Below are 7,671 nucleotides of genomic sequence, written 5' to 3'. Positions count from 1 at the left end.
CAGGGATTGTGGGGCTGGTGTGGGATCAGGCAGTGTTTCGTTCTGCTGTGCATGGGGTCGCTATGAGTCAGAAACGACTTGACAGCACTTAACAACAATAACAACAACACACAATCGAATGCTTTTGCATAGTCAATAAAACACAAGTAAACATCTTTCTCACAGTCTCTGCTTTGAGCCAAGATCAATCTGGCATCAACTATGATATCCCTCACTCCGCGTCCCCTTCTGAATCCAGCTTGCATATCTGGAAGTGTTTTGTCAATATACTGCTGTAATGTTTTTTAATTATCTTCAGTAAGATTTTACTTGTGTGTGATACCAATTATATTGTTCGATAATTTCCACATTCTGTGATCTGTGGGATTACCTTTCTTCAGAATGGGTACAAATATGGATCTCTTCCAGTCAGTTGACCAGGTAGCTGCCTTCCAAATCTTTTGGCATAGCTGAGTGAATACCTCCAATGCAGCATCCATTTGTTGAAACATCTCATTGGGTATTCCATCAATTTCTGGAGCCTTGTTCTTTGCCAGTTCCTTCAGTGCAGCTTTGACATCTTCAGCTTCTTTCAGCTTCCTTCAATACCATTGGCTCTTGATCATATGCTACCTCCTGAAGTGGATGATCATCTACCAGTTGTTTTTGGTATAGTGCCTCTGTGTATTCTATCCATCTTCTTTTGATGTTTCCTGCATCATTCAACATATTGCCCATGGAATCCGTCAATATTGCAATTCGAGGCCTAAATTTTTTCTCAGTTCTTTCAGTTTGAGAAATGCTGAGTGTGTTCTTCCCTTTTGGTTTTCTAACTCCAATTCTTGGCACATTTCATTATAATAATTGGATTTGTCTTCTTGAGCTGCTCTTTGAAATCTTCTGTTCAGGTCTCTTATCCTGTCATTTTCTTTAGCTACTCTCCATTCAAGGGCAAGTTTTGGAGTCTCCTTCAATATCCACTTTGGTCTTTTCTTCCTTTCCTGTCTTTTTAATGAACTTTTGCTTTCTTCATGGATGATGTTCTTGATGTCATCCACATTTCCTCTGGTTTTTGGTTTTTCAGCACTGTATTGGTGTTCAATGCATCAAATCTATTCTTTAGATGGTCTCTAAATTCAGGAGGGATATAATCAAGATCATATTTTGTCTCTCATGGACTTCTTTTAATTGTCTTCAGCTTCAACTTGAACTTGCATATGACCAGTTGATGGTCTATTCCACAATCAACTCCTGGCCTTGTTTTGGCTGAAGTTATTGAGCTTCTCCATTGCCTCTTGCCACAGATGTAGGTAATCTGATTCCTGTGTTACTCCACCTGGTGAAGTCCATGTGTACAGCCACTGTTTGTGTTGTTGAAAAAGGTATTTGCAATGAATAAGTCATTGCTCTTGCAAAATTCTATCATGTGATCTCCAGTGTCATTTCTATAACCAAGGCTGTATTTTCCAACTCCCAGTGATTCTTCTTTGTTTCCAACTTTTGCATTCCAATCACCAGTGATAATTAACACATCTTGATTGCCTGTTCGTTAGATTTCAGACTGCAGAAGTTGGTAAAAAATCTTCAATTTCCTCATCTTTGGCTTTCATGGTTGGGTCATAAACTTGAGTAACAGTAATATTAACTGTTTTTCCTCACAGGTGTATGGATATTATCCTGTCACTGACAGCATTGTACTTCAGGATAGATCTTGAAACATTCTTTGTGATGATGAATCCCATGCCATTCCTCTTCAATTTGTTATTCCCGGCATAGTAGATCATATGGTTGTCTGATTCAAAATGGCCAAAACAAATCCATTTCAGCTCACTAATGCCTAGGATATCAATCTTTATGCATTCCATTTCATTTTTGACAACTTCCAATTTTCCTAGATTCATACTTCGTACATTCCATGTTATGGATGTTTGTACCTGTTTCTTCTTATCTCGAGTTGTGCCATATCAGCAAAAGGAGGTCCTGAAAGTTTTACTCCATCCATGTCATTAAGGTCAGCTCTATTCTGAGGAGGCAGCTCTTTCTTAGTCATATTTGAGTGCTTTCCAACCTGAGGGGCTCATCTTCCAGCACTATATCAGATAATGCTTCAGGGCTATATTTCAGTAATATATCAGATAGTGTTTCACCACTATTCATAAGGTTTACACCGGCCAATTCTTTGAGAAGTGGATGGCTTCCTCCTTCTTCCAAGTCTATCTTTGTCTGGAGGCTCTGCTGAAACCTATCCACCACAGGTAACCCTGTTGGCACTTGAAACACCAGTGGCATAACCTCCAGCCTCACAGCAACATATAAACCACCACAGGATTACAAACTGACAGACAAGTTCATCTCCCTTAGCTGTTCCAAACTGCTCTACTCCCACCTTCCCTACCAGTCACAGCCCTCCAAAAAGCCGCCTGCCACAGCTTTTCAGGTCACCTCTGGGAAGGAAGAATTGAATAATGTTTGGGGGGCCTCATGAGAAGAACCTCTGAGATGCTGGTACTATTTTATTTCCTCATGTGGGGGATAGTTTTACATCATGATCATTCATCAGCCTGTACTGCTCTGATTTGTGCCATTCTCCTGTATGCATTTTATATTTCAATTTAAAAGCTAAAAATAATTTTAAGGGAATACTTAAGGACACAGAATTATCAAGAAATATAACTTTTTTTAAAATTGCCATATATAGACAATGCTTGTGTATGTAGAGGATACTGTTTAGACTGTTTTATGGTAAACTGCCCCCTTTTCCTTCCTTCACATACACACATGAAGAGTGCATGACCATCTTGTGGTCATTGTTCCTGACCTTATGGTGCTGAGGAATTATTCGTTCTCACCTGAATGTAAGATTGAACTTCACAAGCCTTTGATCTGGGTGTCTGTGGCTGCCAGGCCACATGTGATATATTTAGCGGGGCTGTTGAATACCATGCTCCATCTCTCCTGGGATTTTGGATCTTGAATGCAACCATTCAGAAACCAATTTACTTGAAGATGAGTCAGCCAGTGGCAGGGTCCTAAGGAGGTTGTCCCTGATTTCTATTGTTAGGGCTGAGGATTGCCACAGTTCTTGTACATTCTGAGGCCTGGGTGTTCAATTTGAAAAATGAAGAGCTCTCTAGTATCCTTCTAATAAGGACTTGTTTGCCATTTACAAGTCAATTTTCCTTCCTGGCAACCAAACAATAATTGTAGTTGGGGGGATAGGCTATAATCAGAGAATATATATACAAAGATTTTTCAAATAACAACTTTTATTCTTTCATTTTTCTTGTCTATAACTCCTACAATGAATAATGAATACGTATGACTTTTATAATACAAACTGAAAGGATAAAAAAGAGATTTTTACAAGTAGGTTTAGAGACAGAACTGGAACAGGCTCCTGGAGTGGTGCTGGTTACCACAGCTGAGCCTTGACTTTAGATCTGACCTTCTGGGAGTTTTGCATGTATCTTCTCCCACTCTGTGGGTTGCCTTTTCCCTTTTTTAATGTTGTTTTGGATGAAGAAACATAGTGTAATCCACTGTAATGATTTTCTTCAGACATTAAGTATATTTCTGGAAGAGAAGCTCTGATACATTGTTTACTAATGAATGTGTCAGATAAGTACATCATAGTTGTCCACATTGGTGGGAGTATGGGTCCTTATGTGGCTCTTTATTGTTGTTTTTGTCATGTGAAAAATAGATAGAAGAACTCTGGTAGCATAGTGGATAAGGCATTTGGCTGCTGCTGCAATTCAAACCCACCAGCCACACCAAGGAAGGAAGATGAGGCAATCTACTTCTGTGAAGATTTACAGCCTCAGCAACCCAATGGGAGTCACTATGAGTTGGAATTGATGGCAGTGAGTTTAGTTTGGTTTTTGGAGTGAATAAAGCATATAGACAATTAAAAGAAAAATTATGTATGAATGTCTGTGTGACCAGCACCCAAGTCAAGCAATAGAATGTTCCCAGCACCTAGAAATCCTCACGTGCCATCCCTCCACCCAGAGATGACCACTATTTTGACTGCATGATAATCATGTTTTGTTTTCCTTTATAATTTATGAGCACATATAAATGCACACATCAAAGTATGTATTTCTAAACAGTATAATAATTTTACTTGTTTCTGAATTATATCTATCCTATTGTATGCATAGGCAGTCACTGGGTTAAAAATGTCAGAATTACAGACAATCCCTACTTGCCCTTTAATATTATGTAACTTTGCTCTCACTTTGAAAAGATTCAACCAACCCCACTTGCAACAAATTCACCAACACAATCTTCTGCATTTGAAGCTTGTAAATTGCTGAAAAATCTTCACACCTTTTCTTGCACTAATGTAAGGCACTAATAGAAGAACTGTATGCACCTGGCCCAACTTACCCACAAATTCTTAAAGACACACTTAGGAACAGATCTCATTCATAACCCCAGGCTGACTGTATTTTTGTGTTTCTTGTTTCTTTTGTTAAGCATTGAGAGGTACACTCAAATTATTCCATTTAGCTCTAGTTGGTTCAATTGCATTGAAGGATGGTATTCTATTGTCATTAACTTATCGATTATACTACTAGTGGATATTGGATTTTCCCCCTGGCTCTATGGTATTTTTTGGAAATGGACTGGTGGGCATAGTTGGTAGTCTTTTTGATCAAGTTCATTTTTGTGATTTTATCTTTAAATATTTCATCTACAGAAATTTTATATTATATATATTTTATGTTTCCTATCTGAAAATTCCAATATCTGAAGTCTTCTATAACTAAATCCGTTGCTTAATATTTGGGGAGGAAGGGGAAATGTCAGTCTTTTTTTTTTTCCCCATGGTTTTGATGATCTTTGATTGTGAGCTGATATTTGGTTGATATTCATCTGTTTAAAAAATGTGTTGTATGGGTCTAACTCTAGAACATTTCCATCAGATATTATTTGTTTGTTTGTTTGTTTGTTTGTTTATTCAGGGAGTTGCTACTCAGCTGCAACCTCTTTTAACCCATATTTAAAGTCTTAGTATGCCTGGATTCATCCCTCCTTCCCCTTCACCCACATCTTCCCATTGGTCTCACAGCTCTGTTTCTGAGTTGCAGGGCTGATACTGGAATTTCTTTTGCCCTTTGTTCAATCCTATCATCTCAGAGGCACTCAAGACTCACTGAGTTCTTATTGTTCCATCTTTGGAAATTTCCCTATTTCCTGTGATTCAAGTGATGTAACAAATATTGTGTTTTATGCAGGTTTTAGTTATTAGGCTGTTCAAACCCACCAGCAGTCCCATGGGATGTGGCAGTCTATTTCCATGAGGATGTACAACCTTGGAAAACCTCATAGGGTCACTATGAATCGGAATCAACTCCATGGCAATGAGTTTGGTTTCAATAGGTTAGTTATTTTGTAATTGCAGGACTTTCTCAAGACAATTTGGCCCATTATGTCAAAACAGAAGTCTTTGAGGGATCTTTTTTTGTTGTTGTTGTTATTTGAGTGAAAGTTTACAGAGCAAATTCACTTTCCATACAGCAGTTCACATACACTTTGTCTCATGACATTGACTACAATTTCCCATAATGCAACAGCTTCCCTCCCACTTCCTCCCAATAGTTACCTCTTCCCTGTGTCCTTCCCTCCCATGCATTTCTGCCCCCTGAGCTGTCTCCCTGTGCATAAACAGCCCTTCTATTCTCCCATGATTGATCTCTCCAAGGAGTGTATCAACCTAACGTAAATGTTCACCTCATATGCCTTTTGTTTGGCTGTAAGCCACAGGAGTGGGTTCAGTTCCAGACCTGAAGAGCAGGTAAGGACCATAGTCTCAGTGGTTCCAACAGGCTCTATCAGACCAGCAAACCTGATCCCTTTGTTTTTCTTCCAAATTATTTTGAGTTTTGCTCCACATTGTTCACCCACTTTATCCAGGATCTCCTACATTGATTCCCCTCCAAGTGGTTGACAATGGTAGCCAGGCATCATCTAGTTCTTCTGGTCCCATAGTCACATGGGAGCTCTGGTAGCACAGTGCCCAAGGCACTTGACTGCTAACCAGAAGGCTGACAGTTCAAATCTATTAGCCACTCCTTGGAAGGAGAGTTGGGCGATCTACTTCCGTAGTGATAACTGCCTCAGAAACCCAAGGAAGAGTTGCTATAGTCAGGTCTGACTTGACAGCACATAACAACGACAGCATAGTCACACAGGCTGAGGATCGCATGGTGTACCAGTTGCTTGGACTAATTGTTTCCATGCATCTTTGGTTTTCTTCTTTCTTCTTTGCTCTGGATGAAAAGAGACGCATTGTTGCATCTTGATGCCGCTTGCAAGCTTTTAAGATCCCAATTGCTATTCACCAAAGTAGGATGTGGAACAATGTTTTGGGTAGTATGTTATGCCAATTGAGCTTGATGTCCCCTGCGACTATGGTGGAGGGGTCATTTTTTGGTAGATTGATAAGGCACAAAGAACTTTATTTGAGAAACAATTAAATGGAAGCTATCCTGCAAACCAAACAAGTCTTCTGTTTTATTGAGTGTTGAAGACAAGATATTAATTGTCCTCAGCTAAGACCCACAAACAGAACTGTTAGAAGTAGTTTGGGAGTGAGAGAGAATAAAATAGAGGCATCTGAGAAGAGGAATAAACCCTACTGGAAGAATTTAAGTTTTTACCATTCGGTGAGGAATGTGAATCATATTCCCTATTCCTCACAAACTAGCTACAAGTATATTCATTTCTAGAAAATTATGTGAATTTAGATCAACTTTGGAAGAAGAAATGAAATTCTGAATTTGGCATCAAGGTAAGTAAGAGTGAGAGCTGGAATCTACTACCTACATTAAGTAACATGAGTAGAATGAAATGTACCTTGATCCTATTTTAATTTCTCACAGAAATGTTTTCACTTTGTTAGGATTTAACATTAGTCTGTTTTTATATCATACTAATATAAAAAATCCATTTGAAGAACATTCTGTCTTTTGCAAAACCACATTTCAAAATAATACCCATTAAGTTACTCAATGTACCTTATACAAGAACCCACACAAAAAATTTCTCCTTAAATTCAGTGCCAGGAAAACTTTGTCTCTAGAAAAATATGTTTTCTTCTTTTTATCAGACTAAATAACCCATATGTTTGCTGTCTCAACTTTCTTTCCTTAACTTCCAGAAAAGTCAGATCTACAGGCTCAGTTGTGGTAACCAACACATCCAGGAATCTCTCTAATCTTATTTGTAAAAATTACCTTTATTATCCTTTCATTTGGTATTTTAGAAGGCATACATATTCATTTTTCATTGTAGGAAATATTCCAAGACAAAAAAAAAAACAAACCTACTGCCATCAAATCAATTCCAACTCATAATGACCCTATAGAACAGAGCAGAACTGCCCTATAAGGTTTCCAAGGTTGAAAATCTTTACTGAAGCAGACTGCCTCATCTTTCTTCTGTAGAGCAGCTGGTGGGTTCCAACCCAGAATGACTTCTGGATAGCAGCCAAATGCTTTAACTACTGTGTCACCAGACTTCGTAGGAAATATAGAGAAGAAAAATGAGGGGGAAAAAATCAACTGCTACTTTTATTTTTTAAATCGTGATTTGGGTGAAGATTTACAGAGCAAATTCACTTTCCATACAGCAGTTCACATACACTTTGTCTCATGACATTGACCACAGTTTACCACAATGCAA

The sequence above is a fragment of the Orycteropus afer genome, unplaced genomic scaffold (genome assembly GCF_000298275.1).
Source record: "Orycteropus afer afer isolate SDZICR_OR568_19922 unplaced genomic scaffold, OryAfe1.0 scaffold00065, whole genome shotgun sequence".
Classification (NCBI taxonomy): Eukaryota; Metazoa; Chordata; class Mammalia; order Tubulidentata; family Orycteropodidae; genus Orycteropus; species Orycteropus afer.
This window is presented reverse-complemented; position numbering follows the sequence as displayed.